This window comes from Theropithecus gelada, chromosome 4 (assembly GCF_003255815.1).
Source record: "Theropithecus gelada isolate Dixy chromosome 4, Tgel_1.0, whole genome shotgun sequence".
NCBI lineage: Eukaryota > Metazoa > Chordata > Mammalia > Primates > Cercopithecidae > Theropithecus > Theropithecus gelada.
Window position 1 is genome coordinate 107816474 of NC_037671.1, and position 24312 is coordinate 107840785.

The 24312-nt window shown below is 43.4% G+C and overlaps 1 pseudogene across 1 annotated transcript in view; it reads left to right on the forward strand.

Moving 5' to 3' along the window:
* The first annotated feature begins 956 nt into the window (after positions 1-956).
* LOC112622634 overlaps positions 957-24312 on the forward strand; it is a 44847-nt pseudogene continuing 21491 nt past the window's right edge. The window contains exons 1-2 of the transcript XR_003119012.1: positions 957-973; positions 23074-24003. The product of XR_003119012.1 is annotated as a signal recognition particle subunit SRP72-like (transcript). The remainder of the gene's footprint in view (positions 974-23073; positions 24004-24312) is intronic.

The window sequence follows — 24312 nt, forward strand, 5'->3', positions numbered from 1 at the left end:
ACCCTGGTAATTTTTGTATTTTTAGTAGAGACGAGATTTCACCATGTTGGCCAGGCTGGTCTCTAACTCCCGACCTCAGGTGATCCACCTGCCTTGGCCTCCCAAAGTGCCGTGATTACAGGCGTGAGCCACCTGCGCCCGGCCTGTTGTTTTTGAGACAGGGTCTCCCTCTGTCGCCCAGGCTGAAGTGCAGTGGTGCAAACATGGCTCACTGTGCAACCTCAACCTCTCAGGCTCAAGCGATCTTCCCACCTTACTCTCCCAGGTAGCTGGGAAAACAGGCACATGCCATCACGCCCAGCGAATTAGTTTTTTCTTTTTGATAGCTTCATTCCATTATAGACCCATGTCACTACCAAATTTAATACCTATTCTTTAATTTAGCCAAAATTTCTATTTTCTGGCTAAGAACCCTCAGAATATTTACCTCCATCAATAGCACTAATAATTGCCTTTCTTCTCTAGAGTATTTTTCACAAACGAATAAAGTCTTTAGCAGGTCAGGAGTTACTATTTATAAATTAAGCAGAGGATAATAAAACTACCTTGAGGTTGAAACGTTAAGTGGTTGGCTAGGCTCACTTAGCCATTCACTCCATGAGTGTCTAGTTCTTAGCAGACAGTCCCCTGGCTCAGGCCCAGTTGTAATTAGTGCTTTAGTCAAGTTACTAACAACCCGTCATGGCCTTTCAGGGGTGGCTGGTAAACAGTTCAAGTCCTGATATTAAATCCAAAAATGCTAAACTGCTGAAAGGCTAAATAAAAGATCTTATGTCAACCTAAAAATATATCTAACAACCTAGCAGCAGGTTTCTGAAGTACCACAGGTAATTTAAACTGGTAGGATGTTCAGTCTGGCACATCAATCACACACAGATACAGGGACACAAAGATAAAGACACATCTGTTTTACTTCTTTGCCCTCAACCTCCGCATACCGCATACCTGGTATCACTATGAGTGATTATGACAGGTGAAGATTTTGAAAGATCATGCATTTAGCCACACAGGCTCTAACAATATTCTAGGTGGATGTGGCAACTCCCTCCTCACAGAGGAAACATCTAAGGCCCAGAGAGAAATGACTTGGCTGAAGTGATGTGGCTAGTCAGAGCTACAACTGAAAACCCAGCAGAAGAATGCTTCACCCCAACACCCATTCCAAAAGCAAAACAATTCCAAAATGTCCACAACCGGCTGCACTCCTGAAAAGCAAGGTGACATCGCAGGGTGCCAAATGACATGGCACAGCGACAGCTGCTTGTCCTGGACGCTATTCTTCTGCACCCACCACTTCTGAATCTGCACATGCATCCCATGACACCACCCTCCAGCCTTCTTCCAGCCTTCTCTCAGACTCTTCTGGAATCCTCACTGAAAAGGTTAACAGAATGTACGCAGGGGAAACAGTTCAATTCTTTGTAGAAGAACTAGGAAAATTACTGACCTAAGCTCCCGAATGGGCAGGAGCCTTATCCAGTTTGTGCCCCCATGTGTGCCCAGCAGCCAGCTGTCCCTGCAAGGAACAATGTGCAGGAAGACTTAAGTGGTCATTGGCCTAGGTGAAGAATACAACCCCTGAGAATGTGCCTCTGAAACTGACCTCTGATTCACACGCTCTCTCAGGGAGCACTCAGGAGCGCTGTAGGCTTGTTATCAGTTACCTGAACCTAAGGTGCAGGCAGCCCACAACTAAAGTCTCCAGAAGAGCTCTGAGAACCAAAAGGGATTGTTGTAAAAGCTGTGCCAACCTACATGGGAGCTTGCAGAGAAATCTGCGGAGGCTGAGTGGGAATGATGGTTTGGTGTTTGCGACAGCAGGTGCCTTCATGGACACGATGTCAGGGAATGAAGGCACTGGTCCTTCTCCCATATGCACGGAGGTGCACCCTTTCCACACCAAGGCAGAGACTGCCAGGCCTCTGCCCAATGTCCAGTCTCCCTTTCTTCCTCACCAACAGAATCTCGGTTTTATTTGGGGCAGCAAAGTGCCCAGATCAAGGACTCATTTCCCCGCCTCACATGTAGTTGTTGCTGATGAAGCATAACAGAAAGTCAAGTTGTTAGGCGAAGAGGGAGCTTCCAGGAAAGATCTTTAAGGGGGACTAGCTCATCTGGAAGATGAGTCCTTTGCCCTTCCCACCCTCTCTTCTCCTCCTGCCTGGTCACAGTGTGATTATTGAGCTCCAGTAGTCATCATGCACTGTCAGGAATTCTGAGGTTAAAGATGGTGAAAGAGAAAGGCGGAGGAATCCTGGAACCCTGATCAGTAGGAGCCATACAATCAGCCCATGCCCACCCATGCCCACCTGCCTCCAGACCGCTACATGAACAGTCAGCAGTCATCTTGTATGAGCCACTTGAGTTTTCTGTTACATGCCGCTGAACCCTGCATGTTACAGAAATTCATATCCCTCGCCTATATTTTTTAAGACTCTCCATCAATCAAATCACTGTCTCATTTTGACATTTATGTTCATTAAGTATCTGAATAACTGGATCTTACCCTTGAAGCCCAAGACATTTACCAGGTCCCAAGACGTTCCGAGACTGTCCCAATTACCTAAGTTCTCTGTGGGGAATATTCTACAGTCTTAAGCTACTCTAAAACTTCAGCCCTAGAGTGTGATGGCTGAAAGGAAAAAGTATACTTGAAGCCCTTATCCTTCTTAACCCACTGACCATGTCCTCAAATCAAACTGCACTGTACAAAATGGTAGCCACTAGCCACATATGGTTAAATTAAGTACAATTAAATAAAAATATAAATTATGTTTCTCAGATGCCTTAGCTGCATTTCAACTGCTCAACAGCCTCCATGTGCTTGGTAACTACCTTACTGCACAACAATACAGACGGTTTTTATCGGGCCAGAAAATTCTCCTGGAAAGCACTGGTCTAGAAATACACTTTTCAGACGGGTGTGGTGGCTCGTGCCTGTAATCCCAGCACTCTGGGAGGCCAAGGCGGGCGGATCACCTGAGGTCAGAAGTTCAAGACCAGCCTGGCCATGGTGAAACCATCTCTACTAAAAACACAAAAAATTAGCCAGGCATGGTGGTGCGCACCTGGCCATGGTGAAACCCCATCTCTACTAAAAATACAAAAAATTAGCTAGGTGTGGTACGCACCTGTAATCCCAGCTACTCGCGAGGCTGAGGCAGGAGAATCGCTTGAACCTGGGAGGTGGAGATTGCAGTGAGCCAAGATCACGCCATTGCACTCCAGCCTGGGCAATAAGAGCGAAACTCCGTCTCGGGAAAAAAAAAGAAAAAGAAAAAGAAATACACTTTTCCCCAGGCGTCGATGACAGCCAGTTCTCCCTGTGTCCCTTCCACCTCCCCAGGCATTCCCCAGCCCCTCATCCTCTATACTCACTGCTCAAATGCTGGCATTTCTGAGCTCTATCCAAATCCCTCTTCTCCCCTCACTCCGCTTAGGGGATCTCCTTCTGTCATCCTTATGCAGAAAGCTTAAACACTATGAACACCTTAATATCCTCAGAAACTTCCTGCAAGAATCCAAGTTTTATCTAAATCATGGATGTGGCAGAAAGAATATATCTGGGTTTTGCCCTTGTTCCTGGCACAGAGCTCCTAAAACTCTTAGAATGTTCTGGGTGACAGGAGTGTCTTTTGTTATCTGTGAAGAGCCACTTTTGACCACATCTGAGTCTGCACTGATGAGGTGACAGAAGGTGGGCCCTTAGAACATTTCAAGGGATGGGCTGGCCATTCCAGAAAGACCAAGCATGTGATTAGAGGGCTGGAACTTTCATTCCCACCCCTGATCTCTGGGAAGAAGAGGGGCTGGAGACTGAGCTCAATCACATGACCAGTGATGTCATAAGACACCGACACAATAAACACCCGAGCTCAAAGAGCTTCCTGGTTGATGAATACATGGATGTGCCAGAAGGGTGATGCACTCTGACTCCATGGGGCGAGGGCACGGGAGCTCAGCATCCAGGACTCTCCCAGGTCTTGCCCTATGTGTCTCTTCCATTTGACTGTTCCTGAGTTGTATCCTTTATCATAAAACCGTCTTCTGTGATTTCTGTGAGTTGTTTTAGCAAATTATCAAACCTGACAAGGTGGTGGAATCCCCAAATGTACAGCCAGTTGGTCAGAAGTGCAGGTAGCCTGAAGACTTGCAACTGGTATCTGCCACGAGAGCAGCCTTGCAGAGATAAGCCCTCATGTCTGACATCCAGTTCAGGCGGTTAGTATCAGAACCAAGTTGAACCCAGCTGGTGTTAGAGAACTGGTGTCAAAGCATTATGATCTCTTAGCCACTGTTCTGATTTTTAGTCAATAGTGGTTCAAAATTGCAATAATTAAATGATGCTTTCAATTCACCTTGGATTACTGCATACAGGTTCACAATTCACACATAGGATTCAATCCCAACTGAATTCCATAGAGTTCTCAAAATCATAGAGGATATCTACGTGCATAACCAAACAACTATAAGGGGAACAGCTATTTTTCATAACCTCAGAAGTCAGTGGAGTATGTGATCTACCCATGAATCAGTGACCCTGATGAGACACAATGACAGCAAGGGAGGACAGATCCACTGGCACACACTGATTTAAGTGAAAATTCAAATTATAATATGAAATTAGTAGATTTTAGAAAAGGGCCTTCTAACAGAAAGATCTCCTTGTGCATTTAAAATATTATTTAATTTAATTTTGTTTTTTTGTTGTTGTTGTTGTTGTTGTTGTTTTGAGACAGAGTCTCACTCTGTTGCCCAGGCTCGAGTGCAATGGTGCAACCTCGGCTCACTGCAACCTCTGCCTCCTGGGTTCAAGCGATTCTCCTGTCTCAGCCTCCCGAGTAGCTGGGATTACAGGTGCGTGCCACCACGCTCAGCTACTTTTTATATTTTTAGTAGAGACGGGGTTTCACCATATTGGTCAGGCTGTTCTCGAACTCCTGACCTCAGGTGATCCACCCACCTCAGCTTCCCAAAGTGCTGGGATTACAGGCATGAGCTACTGTGCCTGGTAAATTTAGAATATTTTATTTATTCTGTGTTTCAGGTAAATATATCACATGTCAAACTACCCTGCTTGGTTAAACTTTGGTCACAATTCTCTGAACTCAAATAATGCTGATATGAATATAAGCTATAATTTATTTTACTAAAAAAGAACTTTGATTTTACAAAAAGCAGCTTCCAAATTTGTTCAGCAGGTTCAAATCTTCAATCTTGCAGGATTTTTTGTTAGCCCTGGTGATGGCAGCATTTTGTTTTAATTTAGTTTAATCAGATTTGATTGTTTTGTTTTGCTTTTTCTTTGAAACAGAGTTTCGCTCTTGTTGCCCAGGCTGGAATGCAGAGGCACAATCTGGGCTCACCGCAACCTCCGCCTCCCAGATTCAAGCTACTCTCCTGCCTCAGCTTTCCTGAGTAGCTGGGATTACAGGCATGCACCACCATGCCCGGCTAATTTTGTATTTTTAGTAGAGATGGGGTTTCTCCCTGTTAGTCAGGCTGGTCTCGAACTCCCGACCTCAGATGATCCACCCGCCTCGGGCTCCCAAAGTGCTTGGATTACAGGCGTGAGCCACTGTGCCCAGCCTTGTTTTGCTTTAAATTTTAATGCAAGGCTTCGGAGCTTTCACAGCCCGCATCCTTTCCTATTTTTTAACTGTTGGAGTGGTGTCTCTAACATTTTTATAAACTGCAACAAGGATGGACCTTCTGCTGAACCTCAATGACTACCTTAATGGCTTCCATCCTCCCACCATTACCATGGAAGTCACCATTTTTTACACCAACTCATCAGCTCTTCCCTGGAAATTCTGGAACACAAAGAAAATAATCTCTCTCTGGACACCTGGGTCATAATATGAAAAACATGGGGCTGGCAGCCAGGTTCTGCCACCTGGACCGAGAAGCAGAGGATGCTGGTCCATGATGGAAAAGGAATAACTCAGAAACACTGAGGGAGCTGACAGCTGGGAAAGAGGCAGAAGAGAAGAGAGCGAGTGTGTGTCCTCCTGGCCCCATCCATGCAGCATCCTAGCCCAATCCCTGGCTCCTGGCCTGGATTCCGTAGACAGCCCAGGATCCTTCCACTGAATTCCCTTTTTTTGTGTTAGTTAAGTCTCTTTCACCAGTAACCAAGAATCCCCTGACTAACAGAGGGTTCTACAGTTCTTTCCGCTGATTGTTTTGAAAGAGGCAAGACAGAAATCTACAGGTGGTTGACTGAACCCAGCAGAGTCCTAGAGCCAGAAAGAGATCAGCCACCCCTTGGAACCTGCTCCCGTGGCAGGGCTTAGACCACATAACCCTAACTCGCCGCTCCACACCAGGCCACTGCAGGGCTCCACAGCAACTTTCTGGTAGGCCCTTGGGCCACAGACTAATTCCTCCAGCCAACCTACCAACTAATGCTAGGTTAAAGGGGAAATGAGTTGTTCTCTATTTCATACCGCTGCTTTGAGAGTATAATACGGGGGAGACAAAGCAAAGTTTTCAGGATACCATCAAAGACAACATACATGGAGGGTACAGCTTCCCCAGCTGCAAGGGCAGCAAATCAGACCCAGAAGAAATATGGACACAGCACCTCCATTCACCTAATCAACTCCTACAGGAAAGAAGTAAATGCAAGCTGCAAAACCAAAGGGACATCACGTTAGAGAAAACATGCTGATGATTCACCATACAGAAGAAGCGTCCGCTATTTTTAAAGTACGTCAAAGCACCTGGTTGAAATATGACACACCATGGCAGCAGCACAATATAAATGTTGCTTCATGGCTCTGAACTGTACATTGAAAAATGATTACAATAATACATTTTGTTATGTATATTTTATCACAGTTTTTTAAAAAGACACATCATAAGAGTTTGAGACAGACTGAATCCCCTCCATTGCAAATACACCACAGGCAGTGTACATGTGACAGTCGTATAAATAACGTGTTCCCTGGCCTAAGGCAACTCAGTACAGAGCTGAGGCTGACCTGAGTGGTAAGTCTGGGTGGGCAGAAACGAAAAGAGTCCTGGCTTTTCGTTTTCTGGGAGGGAGAGGGGGCAGGGGTTGTCAAACAAAGTAGGCATCTTCTGAAATTAGTAACAACAAAAACTCACTCCACAGTCCATTTTCTCCAACCTACTAACACCTGATCAGCACAGTCTTAACATTACTAATTTCTAAAATTTTTTTTTTTTTTTTTGAGATGGGAGTCTTGCTCTGTCGCCCAGGCTGGAGTGCAGTGGCGCTATCTCGGCTTACTACAAGCTCCGCCTCCTGGGTTCACACCATTCTCCTGCCTCAGCCTCCCGAGTAGCTGGGACTACAGGCGCCCGCCACCACCCGCGGCTAATTTTTTTTGTATTTTTAGTAGAGATGGGGCTTCACCGTGTTAACCAGGATGATCTCGATCTCCTGACCTAGTGATCCTCCTGCCTCACCCTCCCAAAGTGCTGGGATTACAGGCGTGAGCCACCATGCCCGGCCTAAATATTTCAACATAAATGGAACAGTTTCTCACTCCTCAGAAATCACTGCTGGTTTCCTATCAGCCACAAACAGATGGCAGCTCAGAAGAGTCCTGTTCCCATTATGCCAACTTGGCAGGAGGCTCACCTGCTGCCACCTGAAACACCAATCCCTCCCACCTTTACACAGAAGGCTCCCAAACACAACTAAAATCCTACCTGGATGCCCACTGATCAGCATCCTTAAAAGCACAGGGGTGAAGGCTCATTACAGCTCCACTAATTAATAAACATAGGGAGGGACCACATCACGTCCTAATATAATTACAAGAATACTGTAGCTTCTCATTGCAGTTCCACTATATGGTTCAGACAGGTTCCCTGCCTGATTACACTGGGATGTAATCCAGTTTTGCTAATACATCCGTATGTATAAGAGTGAGAGCAGATCTTATTATCAAATCTGGAGGAAAACTTTTGGAAATGCTAAAAAGTTCAATTTCAGACATATTAATACATTCTCAAAATTGTATTTACAATAAGACCACCAATCTTGTTTTTATAACTGCTAACAGGTTTCTTGGTTTCTTGGCTGCAACTTTTTTATTTAATTGATCAAAGACTTAGAGAACAACAGGCTGTTCACAAGTTACCCTTAAAGTAGAAAACATGAAAGCTGCCTGTGTGTGTGTACATGTGAGTATACATACCACATATACACACATATCACAGTTTATACATACACACACATACAGAAACACATACACACATACATGCACTGGCAAAGAAAAAAGAAAACAATCTGGGCTGTTCACTTCATCAGATTCCAAGCAAAGATGCTCTCCTGTGCTTTCTGGACACACCTACTAATCACCACAGCCTTAACCACTGACTGTTCCTTGCCTGCTCAGCAAATCAAACTCAACTCTGGAATGTTAAGCCAAGGTGTTCTTTAGCAGGAGTAGCTTAAGTAACTAGAGAGTTACTTTAAGTAGTAAGAGTTCACTGCATTCATGCAATAGCCCAGTACTTAAACTAATAAGAGGCTCTGCTCTTGCAATAAAGACCAAAATCCTTAAATGTGGCACACAAGGCCCAGCAAGAAAAGGGATCTCTCCCACCAAGGGCTCTGTATTTCCCCAAGGAAGCCACCTCTGACCTTCTGACTAGATCAATTCTGCCTTTATACCCTGTACTTCTCCTTCATGCAATGAGGAAATGAATGAAAGCTATTGCATCAGTTAGCACATCTTGGGTTGCAAGTAACAGATAATCCTAACTTAAATTGGCATAAACAATAAGAAAATTTATTTCACAGAACAAGTCCAAGGTGAGTGGGTGCCAGGCATGGTGCACCAGGGCTCTGCAGAGTTCTCTCTGCTGTTGGCTTGGCTCAGTCCTCTCCCAGATGTTGGCTTCATGCTCAGACCAGCAGTAAAACAACTGTAACTGTTCCAGGCACCACACCCAGACATGACAACTTTCAGAGGAAGAAAAGGCCACCTTTCCTAGTGTTGTTGCTGTAAGGCTGAGTTTTCCAGAACCTCTGGACAGACCTCCCACTAATCTCATTGACCAGAAGTAGGTCTCTGGCTCACCCCTACAGTCATCACCTATGGAGAATGGGACCCATGCGACTAGCTGAAACCAGTCAGGATTTACCCCAGTGCTAGGGATAAGATCACCTTCCCCAGAGTCACACAGAGGACAAGAGGCTCTCTAAACAAAATTCCAATTCTACTTAGAAGGGAAGAAAGAACATTAGACGTGCAATCGACAGGGTCTGCCAGTTATCCATTTGGGGTACATGCTCTGGTCCCCAACAGTGTCTACAACTGCCAAGAGAAAGCCCCCACCAGCATCACCTGCAGGGGATCCATAAACATGACAGGACCAATGCAGAGGGGAGGCCACAGGGTGGGAGTGAGGGAGTAAGAGAAGGGACACAGAGTTTTTTTGTTGTTTTTGTTTTGTTTTGTTTCAGAGACAGAGTTTCACTCTGTCACCCAGGCTGGAGTGCAGTGGTGCAATCTCAGCTCACTGCAACTTCCGCCTCCTGGGTTCAAGCGATACTCCTGACTCAGCCTCCTGAGTAGCTGGTACTACAGGTGCCCACCACCACGCCCAGCTAATTTTTGTACTTTTAGTAGAGACAGGGTTTCACCATGTTGGCCAGGCTGGTCTGGAACTCCCGGCCTCAGGTGATCTACCCACCTCAACCTCCCAAAGTGCTGGGATTACAAGCGTGAGCCAGGGCACCTGGCCAGGACACAGAGTTTTTAATCAGGAGATGCAGACTCAAGTCTCAAGACTTCTGCTTAACATCTTATGACTACAGGCAAATCTCAGCCTTAGTTTTCTCACAAAATATGAAAATATGTGCTGACATATTGTGCAAGGTTGCTGTGAAGACGAAATGAAATGGCATATGTGGAAAAATACTTTGTAAACTAGGTGTTAAACATAAGTAAGCAATGATTATTACTTACAATGGAAAAAGTCACAAACCATTGAGAAAAACTCCTTGGAGAAAAGGCCAACACTCTCATCTGATCAAACTGAAGCATGTGTAATCTACTAACGGACATCTACCTTAAAAATGGTGTTTCTGGGGGGCTGGGCGTAGTAGCTCTTGCTTGTAATCCCAGCACTTTCAGAGGCCAAGGCCAGTAGATCACTTGAAGTCAGGAGTTCGAGACCAGCCTGGCCACCATGGCGAAACCCCATCTCTACTAAAAATACAAAAATTAGCCGGGCATGGTGGCACATTCCTGTAATCCCAGCTATTCGGGAGGCTGAGTCATGAGAATCATTTAAACCCAGAAGGCGGAGGTTGCAGTGAGCCAAGATCATGCCTTTGCACTCCAGCCTGGGCCACAGAGCAAGACTCTGTCTCCATCAATTTACTAATGATTTGGTTGGAGGCCAAAACCAGGATTCCCTTCTCCACTCTTTCCTTGACCCCTCCTCCATAGGCATGCATAATAATCAGATTCTCACTGTTTTTCTTTTTTTTTTTTTTTTTGAGACGGAGTCCTGCTCTGTCACCCAGGCTGGAGTACAGTGGGGTGATCTCAGCTCACTGCAACCTCTGCCTCCTGGGTTCAAGCAATTCTCCCTGTCTCAGCCTCCCGAGTAGCTGCGATTACAGGTGTCCACCACCATGCCCAGCTAATAATTTTTCTGTTTTTAGTAGAGGCGGGGTTTCGCCATGTTGGCCAGCCTGGTCTCGAACTCCTGATCTCAGGTGATCCGCCCACCTTGGCCTCCCAAAGTGCTGGGATTAAAGGCATGAGCCACCGTGCCCGGCAGATTCTATCTTCTATATGGAAAGGCAGGGCGGTGGTGTTTTATAGGTCAGAAAATGTTGAGAAAATCAAAAAAAGTGTTTTAGTTAGAAAGAGGGGAGATTATTTGAACGCACAAATAGAAGCTACTACTGGTCACCCATGAGAAAACTCAGGTCATTAACAGGTGTAAGCTGAGAAGCCACAAGATAATAAATCCAGAGGCATTTAAGGCCTCCCTACTAATGATAGTTTGACCAGGCAGCGCACCTGACATGAAGCCACCCAACGTGCAGCCTGCTCTGCCTAATTCCCTGCCTGCCCTCTCCATCTCTTAGTTCCATCTGTCTCCACTTACAGCAAGGCAGAGACAGGAGAGCAGGCCACACAGATTTTCAAACCTATCTGAAGAGTAAGACACGCGTTTTATCCAGGCAACATGTCTTGTCTAGGCAATAAAGTTGGAAGACTGGTCATGCCTCGCACCTAGATCCTGGAGACTGATGTGTAGGAATACGTTATTCCTCACAATGAGGGTGACTTTCTCTCCTAGACTTAAAAATCAGCAACAACAAAGCCTAATTTTCCACTCAGGTCCAGGCAAAGGAAGAACAAGACAGCAGAGTGAGAGCAAAACATCGTAGGGAATTAAGATGAACAAATAATGGAAAATAGAAGCAGGGACTGACAATTTGAATGGGATTTCTATGCCCAAGTTTCTTGTGGCCTCACACATACAGAGCAGCACCTCTGGCAACACGTAAGCTTCATGGAGCAGATGTGTCTAATGAGACAATGCCCAAGATTATTTTCCATCTAAATTACCATATGTGTGTGAAAGGACTCTGAATTGTAAAGCTGTAAAGTTCTATACAAACATGGATAGAAAAACCTACCCCATCTAAATCCAATGTGGTACCCTGGAAAAAGTACATTAGTGAAAAGAACAGGCTGCTCTGCCTACGGAGTGACCGTTCTTTTGTTTCTTTACTTCCTTAATAAACTTGCTTTCATTAAAATAAGGGAAAAAAAAGAAAAAACTGGCAAAATCTGAAAGAAGTCTGGTGTTCAATTAATAATAATGTACCAATGTTAATTTCTTAGTTTTGACAAATGCTCTAGTAGTTATGCAAGATGCTGGCCAGGCGTGGTGGTTCACGCCTGTAATCCCAGGACTTTGGGAGGCCAAAGCGGGCAGATCACAAGGTCAAGAGATCGAGACCATCCTGGCCAACATGGTGAAACCTCATCTCTACTGAAAATACAAAAACTAGCTGGGTGTGGTGGTGCACACCTGTAGTCCCAGCTACTTGGGAGGCTGAGACAGAAGAATCACTTGAACCTGAGAGGCAGAGGTTGCAGCGAGCCGAGACTGCACCACTGCACTCAGCCTGGCAACAGAGCAAGACTCCATCTCAAAAAAAAAAAAAAGAAAAAAAGATTAAATGCTAATATTAGAGGAAGCTGAGATAAGGCTATATGGGAACTCTGTACTATATTTTTACCTTTTCTATAAATTCAAAATTATTCCAAAATAAAAAGCTTATGGCCGGATGCAGTGGCTCACACCTATAATCCCAGCATTTGGGGGGCCGAGGCAGGCAGATCACCTAAGGTCAGGAGTTCGAGACCAGCCTGACCAACATGACAAAACCACATCTCTACTAAAAATACAAAAATTAGCTGGGTGTGATGGTGCATGCCTGCAGGCCCAGTTACTTAGGAGGCGGAGGCAGGAGAATCACTTGAACCCAGGAAGCGAAGACTGCAGTGAGCTGAGATCATGCCACTGTATTCCAGCCTGGGTGACAGAGCAAGACTCCATCTAAAAACGTAAATAAATAAAAGCTTATTAAAAAAAATTTAAAATACCCAACATCCACTCAAGAAAAAAAAAGAAAAAAAATTCCATGAGAAATAGACTTTCTAAGCAAATCATCAAAGTAGAAACAATAGAAAAAAGGTCGACAGGTTTGACTACATAGAATAAACTTGTACACATCAAAATATGTCGTGAACATAGAGTTACAAGGCAACCAACCATGAAAAATATGTATACACGTAAGAGGTGAAAACAGTAACACAGTAAACTCCATAAACTTAAAAAAGCAAAAGGCTACAGGCCTAGATGCTCTATTTGCTACAACTGCTTCACACATTTCAAAACCGTCCAAACTCACATTCAAAATCTCCTTCAACTACATGTTTCGTCCCAATCATCCAATTCCTTGGGTTCTCTGCAGCCTGAGAGTTCTGCTAGAGAAAGCTGGGCTTCAATGCAGCTAATCTCTGTTTAATCTGACCATTCCTAACCAAAATCTTCTAGAACGTAAAACCTTTCCTCTTTGAGCTCAGTATGTCGAGCTTAGCTACTTGGTACCTACGATAGTGATCTGGTCAAGCCAGAAGTGGGGGTCCTGAGAAAAGACTAAGGAGTGCAAAGACTCCGCACTGTCAAAACTAGACTCAAATTTCAGCACCAGTCAGCACCAGAAGAGGGAAGTGGAAAAGCTTCAATGCAGGTGAGCAGTCATTTCCCACCTGGAGCCCCATTTACCTGGATTTTTAGAAAGACTCACATATCCAAAGAAAAAGCATCTTTTAAAATAAAATACAGTTACCTATAACTCAGCAGTTTACATTAAAGCCAATCTATCTCAGGAATTTTTTTATTGTCATTTCTGTGTGTTTTTAAATGTATAAGGAGACCAGAGAATTAGAAGAGAGTGTACTTCTTTCAAATGTCCCTATATATAAAAAATAGTTTATATTAAGTCTAAGTTAGAATCACATTAAAAATATTAGTTATGTTACATTAAGAATTAAGAGGCAGAAGGTTATAAATCTCACATGACAATGAAGTTCCACACATGAATACAGAAGCCAAGAAACAAAATATTTTTCACACAGAAGAGTACAACCGTATTAAATCATCAAACTAAAAATTCAGTAGCTGAAGGTATGCATCCCAGCTGATTAACAATCTTCCAACAACATTAGATAAACCCATGCTATAAAATATTAATAGTCTGCTTCTCAAAATAATATTATGTGGTAACAGACAGTACTTAAGGTCAGGTAGACACAAAATGAAGAGAAAGGAATTAACCAGATCTTAACTTCTCGGGGCTCTTTTGTGATCTAATTTGTGAATGAGCCCAGCCTCCCCTGTCTGCCTCCTTCTTGGAACATCTCATCTGGGGTCCACTTTACTACTCAACACCAAAGGAGCGAAACCAATTCTGCTAGTCATTAACAATCTAGTGAAAGGTTTGGTAATAAATAATGAATAACTGATGAAAATTAGAAGGGTGAAGTCATTGGCTTAAACTGACCTCCACAGATCATTGGTATTATTCACCTGATAGTGCTTGCCTTATCGCCCAAGTTTTGGCTGTCTTGTATGCATCAGAGTAACAGATCAATTCCCTATTAGTAAAATCACATGCCATTTGTCTTTCTAAACATGAGTGAAGGACAGCCAAGGAGATTCCATTTATATGAGCATCAGTCAGCCAAGGTATTTGTGAAACACTAAGAAAGGGAAGAAAAAATGTGGTATCCCAAGGCTCTCAGAATTAAGAACAATACTCCTACCATTTCTGAATCATATGGTCAACCTTGAGACTTCTTTATTTTACAATAAATTTACAGAAAGCTGATTTCAAAGCATCTCATAAACATTATTGCTTCTATGTATCTCTGTAAAGAAAAGCATTCTGGGGCTGGGTATGGTGGCTTACGCCTGTAATCAACCCCAGCACTTTGGGAGGCCAAAGCGGGCGGATCATGAGGTCAAGAGATCGAGACCATCCTGGCCAACATGGTGAAACCCAGTCTCTACTAAAAGTACAAAAATTAGCTGGGTGTGGTGGCAGGCACCTGTAGTCCCAGCTACTTGGGAGGCTGAGACAAAATCACTTGAACTTGGGGGGCAGAGGTTGCAGTGAGCCGAGATTGTGCCATTGCACTCCAGCCTGGCGACGGAATGAGACTCCGTCTCAAAAAAAAAGAAAAAAGAAAAAAGAAGAGAAACGCATTATGACCAGACATGGTGGCTCATGTATTTAATCCCAGCACTTTGGGAGGCCGAGGTGGAAGGATCACTTGAGCCAGGAAAATCGAGGTGCAGTGAGCTATGACTATGCCACTGTACTCCAGTCTGGGTGATGAAGCAAGACTCCATCTCAAAAAAAGAAGCAGTTTTAGCCTAAGAGGGACCAAATGATACTTAATATCACAAAAATGCACGTAAAATACAATTCTCACTCACTATCATTGACTACCTTTTTTTTTGGGGGGGGGATGGAGTCTCGCTCTGTCGCCCAGGCTGGAGTGCAGTGGCGCGATCTCAGCTCACTGCAAGCTCTGCCTCCTGGGTTCACGCCATTCTCCTGTCTCAGCCTCCCAAGAAACTGGGACTACAGGCGCCCGCCACCACGCCCAGCTAATTTTTTGTTTTGTTTTGTATTTTTAGTAGAGACGGGGTTTCATCGTGTCAGCCACGATGGTCTCGATCTCCTGACCTCGTGATCCACCCACCTCGGCCTCCCAAAGTGCTGGGATTACAGGTGTGAGCCATTGCGCCCCGCCCACTGACTACTTTTTATACCATATCACAAAATTTTTCAAGGCATTTTAATTGGTCAAAAACTTTAAATAAACATATTCTGTATAGCAATGTAATTGAGCAGGTTGTTAATGGTCCAGAAAAGTCTGAAAGTGATCATTAAAATTAAAGGTTGATGTAATTAAGACAAAACTGAATGAGAGAGATAATTTGTGGAGTTCCTATCAGCACTTTGCTCTCCACTGATAACACAGACCTGGCTGTCACAGCCATTGAAGTTGTGAGGAGGGAGATGCAAAATTAAACACAAATAGAATGTCATAAATCCAAAAACGTTGGGAACTGATGCATTAGAGTAAGCTACAACAGATAAGATTCTGGGCAGCATCCCAATCCTACACTACCTAATTTATTCCCGAGTCCCTCACAGGCAAAGCTGGGTAAAAAGACAAAACACAATGTGTGCCACTTTCATTCTTACTTCTGTCCCAGTATTAAAAATAATGACTAATGGAATAAGATAATAAAATGTGAACTTTCTTTTATTAAGAGTTATTGTGTATTACCCCCAAGCATTTCAAATATTAGATTATTTATTTCATTATTCAGGCAACAGAAAATTAACTCAAAAAAGTAGTTTTTACATATGAAACATAAGACTCAGTTTCTCATTTCATGGGAAAATATGACAAGAATAAAAATGGAAAAGGCTCAAATTACTTGTAAGGCCTCGAAAAGGTGACCTCAGTGTCAACCGCATTCATCTTACGGATTTCTCCTATGACCCAACCTCTTTTTTGAGACAGGGTCTCACTCTGTCACCCAGCCTTGACCTCCCTGGGCTCAAGTGATCCTCCCACCTAGCTGGGACCACAGGCACATGCCACCACACCTGGCTAATTTTTTAATTATTTGTGGAGATGAAGTAGGTCTACCTATGTTGCCCAGGCTGGTCTCCAACTCCTGAGTTCAAGCAATCCTTCCACCTAAGCCTCCCAACATGCTGGAATTACAGGTATGAGCCACCATGCCTGAGCAACCCAACCTCTTTAAACCTTTCTCTCAGATACGTTAAATCCAAGCATCACCGTTTATTTATTTATTTATTTATTTATTTATTTATTTTGGAGACTAGGTCTCGCTCTGTCACCCAGGCTGGAGTGCAGTNTTTATTTATTTATTTTGGAGACTAGGTCTCGCTCTGTCACCCAGGCTGGAGTGCAGTGGTGCAATCATGGCTCACTGCAGCCTCAACCTCCCCAGACTGAAGCGATCATCCCACCTCAGGCCTCCGAATAGCGGGGACACAGGTGCACCACCATGCCCGGCTAATTTTTTCATTATCTGTAAAGACCAGGCCTGGCTCTGTTGTCCAGGCTGGTTTCCAACTCCTGGATTCAAATGATCCTCCCGACTCAGTCTCCCAAAATGCTGGGATTACAGGCATGAGCCACCATGCACGGCCAGGCATCACATTTTAAATTGCATTCTCTAATCTGACTGTTAACATACAGTTAAATTTTCTGATTATTTAACAACTCTAAACAGTAACTCTGCTGAAAATGTCAGCTTTGGCTGATGGGTTTTGTGGGCACAGCATAAGCCTGACTTCTTGTGATGTAGGTCTTGATATTCTAACCACTGGAGCTGAATTTGTGCCTCCGGTTTTGGGGCTAAGAGGGTCATCTGAAGCTTAAGAAACTGATTACGTGTAAAGATAATCCTGTATATTTTCTCAGCCTCTAGTGACATCACTGCTGATCAACTGTTCATGAATATTAAAACTGCGCCAGCACTAACAGCTCAGTGTGTTGTCTGAGGATCTCTGACACCACCATTTTGCCATAGCTGCTGCTAACAAAGATGTGCATTTCCCCATGGAGGTAAACACACTCTTAATAGCCAAAGATAGTGGAAAGGCACAGTTGCAGGGGAGAATACCATGGTCCTCTAAGAGTTTTCTACACAAAACTCTTGACTTCCCTAACTGGAACTGAAAATTATTCACACACACACAAATCAGAGGTATAACTGACTCAAGAAGTTTAAACTAATCTTCCTTTTGTCCTTGACAAGAAACTAATAAAAGAAACATCCAGTAGGATGAAAAAATTCTGAACCCAGTGACAACAGTCTATTAACATTTAAGTAAAATTCAAACTTGCTGAGCAACAGTTTTGGAAAGTAGATACAAATGAGTCTTCAGAATGTAGTGTCCCAACTAGTAACCAGCTGGATCAATAGTTGAAACATACAAATGAAAGCTATTAAGACTTCATAGCTTTCTTTCATAAAAATCTTAAAAAATCTTTCATAAAAATCTTTCATAAACCATGATTGGCCGGGCGCGGTGGCTCACGCCTGTAATCCCAGCACTTTGGGAGGCCGAGACGGGCGGATCACAAGGTCAGGAGATCGAGACCATCCTGGCTAACACGGTGAAACGCCGTCTCTACTAAAAAATACAAAAAACTAGCCGGGCGAGGTGGCGGGCGACTGTAGTCCCAGCTACTCGGGAGGCTGAGGCAGGAGAATGGTGTAAACCCGGGAGGCGGAGCTTGCAGCGAGCTGAGATCCCGCCACTGCACTCCAGCCTGGGCGACAGTGAGACTCCATCTCAAAAAAAAAAAAAAAAAAAAAAAACCATGATTGACGTAAAGGATCAACTTCTTAGACTTAACCAGACGTTAATAGATCAGACAGTACAGGCACTTTATCCCAGGGGATCTAACATGCCCATTAAAAACTGGGATACCTGTTAAAACTACAAAAGGAAGAAACAGTAGAAATAATGGTAATAACATAATACCCCATGTAATGTGTTTCCAAATCCTTTCCCATCCATTACAGTCTAAATTGAGTCTTTAATTTTTAAAAAGTGAGAAATCAGTATCTTACATTATAGTGTGTATCTTTTGCAAAGCTCTCTCAAATCCATTTTGACTCTAATTGTGTTTCTCATTAAAAATAACAGTGAGAAAGATGTTCAAATAAATCTATATCCTCTGCACAGCACCTCTGCACACCTACAGAATAATTTCCTACACTCTATAACCTAGCACACCATTACTGTTGGAGCTTTCCATAAACACTACATCTCAATTCTATTCTTAAAATACTCTTTCTCTCACGTGTGAGTATCCTTGACACCACGTAAGTATATAGACTTTTATTTCTACTTACATTAGAAAAAATATGATTCTAAATTAGCCATATTTAAAAGGAAAAAGGGCATAATTTTTTAAATTCATGAATTCAAAATTTTAATTTTCACCAACTATTTTCTATGAAAGCAAGAAACCAAGTAGAGCTGACTCACTGGTATAGATCCTAACATGTTAAAGAGATGGTTAAAGGGAAAAGAAAGCACATATTTATCAGAGTTTGCAGTAATTTTATGGAGATGTGGTGATTAATGTTTCTGAGCAAAGAATGTATTTAATTTTTTTTTTTTTTTTGAGACAGAGTCTCGCTCTGTCGCCTATGCTGGAATGCAGTGGTGCGATCTCGGCTCACTGCCAACTCTGCCTCCTGGGTTCACGCCATTCTCCTGCCTCAGCCTCCTGAGTAGCTAGGACTACAGGCACCTGCCACCACGCCCGGCTAATTTTTTGTATTTTTAGTAGAGACGGGCTTTCACCGTGTTAGCCAGGATGGTCTCAATCTCCTGACCTTGTGATCCGCCCGCCTCGGCCTCCCAAAGTGCTGGGATTACAGGCAAGAGCCACCCAGAATGTATATAATTTTAGCTAAATAGGTAGTGAGCATCCATCTCCTTGTCTTCCTGGCATGTCTTCCCCTTTCTTTGGTTAAAATAACCTCAACTCTCCTTGTGAGTCCGTCCACATTCTATATGGTCTTTATGGAAATGTCAATTGAGAGTAGTATACACACACACACCCACACACACACACCCCCCACCCCGCAAGGGGTAGGCAAATTACCCAAGGTCAATCATATGCTCAGTCCAGGAAATCTGAATCTTATGACAGGAGAATTAAAGCAGTTGGTGCGGTCTTTGAGACCATGGTGACCTAAACAAACATTTATCAGGTGGTTTCTGAAGTTCCTCTGAGCTCAGCCTTCAAAGCCTAGTTGTTCAGCATCTTCTGTGCCTATATGTTTCTAAGTGCTGTGCCTATGTTTATGGAACCCATCTTTTTCACTCAATAATATATTATGGGTATCTTTCCAGATTGGTTACTATAAATGCATGTCATCACTTTCAATGGCTGCATGCAAGGAAGATAATATAATCTATCTAAATCATTCCTTATCTAAGGTTATTTGCTGTTCTTTACTATGCACACATATCTGTTCTAACATTTCCTATTATTTCTTCAGGATAAATTCCTACTAAATGTGGACTTTCTGGGTAGAAGGCTATGCACACTTTGCATTGTGATATATAACAGCAGCTATCTGGAATGAGTGCATCAATGTTTATTTAGGCTGAGAGGACATACCTCCCTTCATCTGCACCAGCACCGAGAATTACCATCATCCTTATCATTCGCATTCCCCAACAGGAGATGCCCAAATAATAAGATTACCAAGAGAAGGAACAGCAGAAGTCATCATAACGTGATACCGTATATTAAACTTTACCAAATCACTTCAAATCCATAAAGGTCTAAACTGGGTCTAGGCCGGGTGTGGTGGCTCACACCTGTAACCCCAACACTTCAGGAGGCCAAGGCAGGAGGACCCCTTGAGCCCAGGAGTTCAAGACCAGCCTGAGCAACATTGTGAGACTTCATCTCTACAAAAAAAAAAAAAAATTTAATTGACCAGGTATGGTGATATATGCCTGTAGTCCCAGTTACTCAGGAGGCTAAAGGAGGAGGATTGCTTGAACCTGGGAGGCTATGCTGCAGTAAGCATGATTGCACCACTGCACTCCAGCCTGGGTGACAAAGTGAGACCCTGTCTCCAAAAAAATAAAAAAATTCTGTCTAAATTATATTGCCAACATAATCATTAAAAAATACTGTCTTAGTCTGCTCAGGCTGCCATAAAGCCACAGACTGAGTGGCTTAAACAACAGAAATTTATTTTATGCTTATTTTACGGGTTTTTAAATTATTATTATTTAAATAAAAAATAAACAGGCCGGGCGCGGTGGCTCAAGCCTGTAATCCCAGCACTTTGGGAGGCCGAGACTGGAGGATCACGAGGTCAGGAGATCGAGACCATCCTGGCTAACACAGTGAAACCCCGTCTCTACTAAAAATACAAAAAAACTAGCCGGGCGAGGTGGCAGGCACCTGTAGTCCCAGCTACTCGGGAGGCTGAGGCAGGAGAATGGCATAAACCTGGGAGACAGAGCTTGCAGTGAGCTGAGATCCGGCCACTGTACTCCAGCCTGGGTGACAGAGCGAGACTCCGTCTCAAAAAATAAATAAATAAATAAATAAATAAATAAACAAACAAACAAATAGAGACAAAGTCTCACTATGTTGCCCAGGCTGGTCTCAAACTCCTGTGCTCAAGTGATCCTCTCACCTCAGCCTCCCAAAGTGCTATGAGTCACCATGCCCAGCCACAACAGGAATCTATTTCTTGAAGTTCTGGAGGCTAAAAGTCTAAGATCAAGGTACCAGTAAGGTAGGTTTCATTCTGAGGCTTTTTCTCCTGGCTTGTAGGCAGCTGCCATCCTGCTGTGTGCTCACATGGGGAGAGAAAAAGCAAACATTCTGATTGTCTCTTCTTCTAAGGACACTAATCCCATATGAGGGCCCCCACACTTATGACTTCATCTAACCTTAATTACCTCCTACAGACCCCACTTCCAAATACCATCATACTGGGACTTAGGACTTCAACATATGAAGGGGGGTGGCGGGGCTCAAACACACAGTCCATAACAAATGGTATCTACTTTTGCTCTGAATTCTATTTATTTAATGACTAGTAAAACTGAACATTTTGTTTATTGCACATTTAATTTTCCTTTTTTTTTTCTTTTAAAAACAGTCTGCTCTGATTCCATGTCTGAAACAGAAAGTATACAGGATGAACCTGAAACATCTCATCATACCATAAAGCAAGGAAGCTCTGAGATTACTAGAGATACGTCAGAAGGACTCAGGGGCCAACCTAAATAAGCCTCCACTGCCCAAAGAGGGGGCAATTTGAGCATCAAAAGGACAGTAACTGCAATGGACTGAAACACACCACATATGCTAAAATAGGAGTTCATAATGTAATGCGAAAAAATTAAAATTAAAAACCCTCATCCACCACCACCACCAGAGGATGCTAGGGGGCCAAATCATAACTTTCAAAACTGGTAAATCAAGGGAAATAATCAGACACTTTTCACACCCTTTCTATATACTCTATACCTCAAGGTAACCAAATAATTGACAAAGTAGAATTTCTACACACACATACACACATACACAAATATATATTTCAGCTAATAACTAAATGATAGGATGTAACCACATTGTAATCCCTCCTGAACTCATGGACCAAGTTAACATTCAAGAATGGTTGCTAATTCACAAAAAGAAAGAAATCAGACTTCCTGATGAAAATAATCCTGCCCTCACAAAAAAATAAAATTGGATTCTTTTGATTAAGGCTCTACAATGAACTACTAATGTATAGGAAACACAAGAAATAAAAGAACATATTTTACATTATAAGGATGCAAAGAGTAAAATTCAGTTTCTTTAATAAAAACTTGCAAAGAAAAAAAAAGATAGAGAACCTATAGGTTAAAAGAGACTTTAAACCATCCAATTGCAATGTATGGACCTTATTTGGATCTTAATTCAATCATATATATATAAATATATATGATATGATGTAAACACACAGAAACGTACACGCCCCCACACACACACACACAAATATATACTGCAGTCAAGGAGTATTCATTGGATATTTGATGATACTAAGAAAAAAAATTTTAAGGTAAGATAATAGTATTGTAAGTATTTTAAGGGGTCTTTTTCTTTTAGAGACATATACTAAAATATTTACAGACAAAATTATATGACAGCTTGATTTGCTTTAAAATAATCCAAGAGGGTGCGGGTGCGGTGGTTCATGCCTGTAATCCCAGCACTTTGGGAGGCCAAGGCAGGCGGATCATGAGGTCAGGAGATGGAGACCATCCTGGTTAACACGGTGAAACCCCATCTCTACTGAAAATACAAAAAAAAAAAAAAAAAATTTGTTGGGCGAGGTGGTGGGCGCCTGTAGTTCCAGCTACTTGAGAGGCTGAAGCAGGAGAATGGCGTGAACCCAGGAGGCAGAGCTTGCAGTGAGCCGAGATTGCACCACTGGACTCCAGCCTGGGTGACAGAGCAAGACTCCATCTCAAAAAAAGAAAATAAATTAAATAAAATCATCTAAGGGGAGGGACATGAGAGGTATTGCTCAAAGAACATTGGTTATGTTTTAAAATTGCCAAAGCTGGGCAAGATACAGTGCTTTATTACACTAGTCTCCACTGTTAGCAATGTTTAAAAATTTCCACAATAGGCCGGGTGCAGTGGCTCATGTCTGCAATCCCAGCACTTTGGGAGGCCGAGGCAGGCGGATCATGGAGTCAGGAGTTCGAGACCAGACCGACCAACATAGTGAAACCCTGTCTCTACTAAAAACAGCAAAAAAATTAGCCGGGTGTTGTGGCGGACACCTGTAATCCCAGCTACTTGGGAAGCTGAGGCAAGGAGAATCGCTTGAACCCGGGAGGTGGAGGTTGCAGCGAGCCGAGATCGTGCCACTGCACTCCAGCCTGGGCGACAGTGAGCAGTGGGGTGGAGTTTCAGTGCCTGCACTTTGGAGTGAAACAAACTGGTAAGGCCAGAACGGCAACCTCATGAGCGCTCTCAAGACTGTCAATAAGATACTGCAGATCAACAAAGATGATGTAACTGGCCTGCACTGTAAAGTGGTATGCCTTATCCAGAATGGAAGTTTCAGGGAAGCCTTGAATGTCATCAATACTCGCACCAAACTGTTAGCCAATTAATTCTCTCTCCTTTGAAAAGGCGTATTGCTAGTACAGGCTGAACAGAATTGAGAATGCCTTGAAGACAACAGAAAGTGCCAACCAGCAGACAGACAAACTGAAGGAGCTTTACAGACCAGTGTTACACCGTTTGGAATGCTATGATGAATGCTTAGCAGCATGAAGAGATCTCGTCTGAAACTCCCACGATGATTATGATGAGGAGAGGAAAACAAACCCTTCAGCTTGTTGCAGCTCAAAGCAACGGGGAAAAAGTGGCTCCAGAGAGCCTGGGCTTCCAAGAAGGCACACATGAGCTGTGCTACAACACTGCATGCGCACTGATCCATGGCCAGCTGAATCAGGCCATGAAAATCCTAGGAAAAGCTGAAGGTCTTTGCCACCATCCATTATCAGAAGACACTGATGGGACTGAGGAAGACCCACAGGCAGGACTGGCTATCATTCATGGTCAGATGGCCTATATCCTGCAGCTTCAGGGTCAAACTGAGGAGGCTTTGCAACTTTACAATCAAATAATAAAACTAAAACCAACCGATGTGCGGTTACTAACTGTAATTGCAAATAACATCATTACCATTAACAAGGACCAAAATGTCTTTGACGCCAAGAAAAAAGTGAAATTAACAAATGCGGAAAGAGTAGAGTTTAAGCTTTCCAAGAAACAACTACAAGCTATAGAATTTAACAAAGCTGGCCAGGCGTGGTGGCTCATGCCTGTAACCCCAGCACTTTGGGAGGCAGAGGCAGGCAGATCACAAGGTCAGGAGTTCGAGACCAGCCTGGCCAATATGGTGAAACCCCGTCTCTACTAAAAATACAAAAATTAGCCGGGCATGATGGCGCATGCCTGTAGTCCCGGCTATTCGGGAGGCTGAGGCAGAAGAATCGCCTGAACCGGGGAGGTAGAGGTTGCAATGAGCCGAGGTCACACCACTGCACTCCAGCTTGGGTGACAGAGCGAGACACCGTCTCAAAAAAAAAAAAAAAAAAAAAAAAAA